The following is a 1362-nucleotide window of genomic DNA, read 5'->3' as shown; positions in this document are numbered from 1 at the left end:
CTTGCTGCGTCTGCTGTCTGTAATTGCTCACGTCTTCTCCTGTTCACATGTGGACACCATGTCCTCCTTGCCGCAGTGCCACTTCAGCAGGAGCCGTACTACAGAGCCAGTTGTGTTTGTGTGCATGTTCCCATGGTGTAACTCGTTCCCCAAATGAGGGCCACTGATTAGGTGATGGTGGCATTTAATTGCACTTCTGGGATATTTAGTATGGGTCCCAGGACTAGGTGCTCGCGGGCAGTCTTGTCTCCCAATTTAACTTCAGAGGTGTTCGGTTTGTACCCTCTACTCAGTGCTAAGGTGCCTCAGAAAAGGCTTTTGCTTTAAAACTGCACTTTCTGCAGCACCGTCTTCCTTTTATCTGTAGGACAGAAGAGTGATGTAAGAAAAGGAGCTTTGAGCCCAAACTCCATACAGCAAGGGCGGGCAGTTGAAGATCTGAGCATTTTACTGTAGGAAGGCTTGTCAGCTTGTGCTGCTTTTCAAAAATCAAAGTGCAGAAAAACTGCTGGTCTGTTAGTCCAACACAACATGCCACTTAATTAATGAGCTTTTGACCTGGCAGACTACATTTGCTTGTATACCACCACTACTTTAGTATAGGTGCTTCTGGTCATAAATATGGGACAGTCTAGGAATAGCAATAACATCTCATGTTTCAGTACCGGTTACTGCTTTGTGACTCATGTGTTGCAGTAACACTTCTATTCCACCAGGGGCTGACAGTGGTATTTTTCCCTCTCTTGCCACTGGAAAGTTTCCTCAGAGATGTTGCCCACAATGCTGCAATTTTGCTTCAAACTCAGTCCCTAATCTACCTCTCACCTCCCTGCCGCCCTCTCAGTCTAAGAATATCTTCTCTCCCTTCTTCCTTTCTTAGTCTTTTCTGCCTCAAAGCTACCCTGACAGAAATTAGTCCTTGCTTTTTATTTTATACTTCTGAATAATAGATTGGAATGTCAAGCAGCTACATCAAACTCTCCAGGATTTTCCAGTATGGACAGGGAGAGCACTCTGGCTGCCTTAGCAGCAGCTAGGGCTGGGTACTGAACTGGGTACTTTTGAGGTACCGACCGAAATGCTCCAATCCTGGAGGATCGAAAAATTAATTTTCATTCGCTGCCAAATTCTGATACCCAAACAATAAATCTGTGTCTGTGAGCTAATAAGCATGCAGCATACTTGTGTAAAGATCAGAAGTCCCTGATCATTGGCTGTCTAATGCAATGTTACACAAACACATCATGTAGGCTGCAGGAAAAACGCATGCCCAGAGAGAAACTTGCAAACTGGTTTGTGTGTGTGTTGGTGTTCTTGTTTGCTGTGGATTGTAAAAAATGCCTAAGAAATCAAAAGTTGGCT

This window comes from Paramormyrops kingsleyae, chromosome 3, assembly GCF_048594095.1.
Source record: "Paramormyrops kingsleyae isolate MSU_618 chromosome 3, PKINGS_0.4, whole genome shotgun sequence".
NCBI classification, from domain to species: Eukaryota; Metazoa; Chordata; class Actinopteri; order Osteoglossiformes; family Mormyridae; genus Paramormyrops; species Paramormyrops kingsleyae.
Note: the sequence above shows the minus strand (reverse complement) of the source record.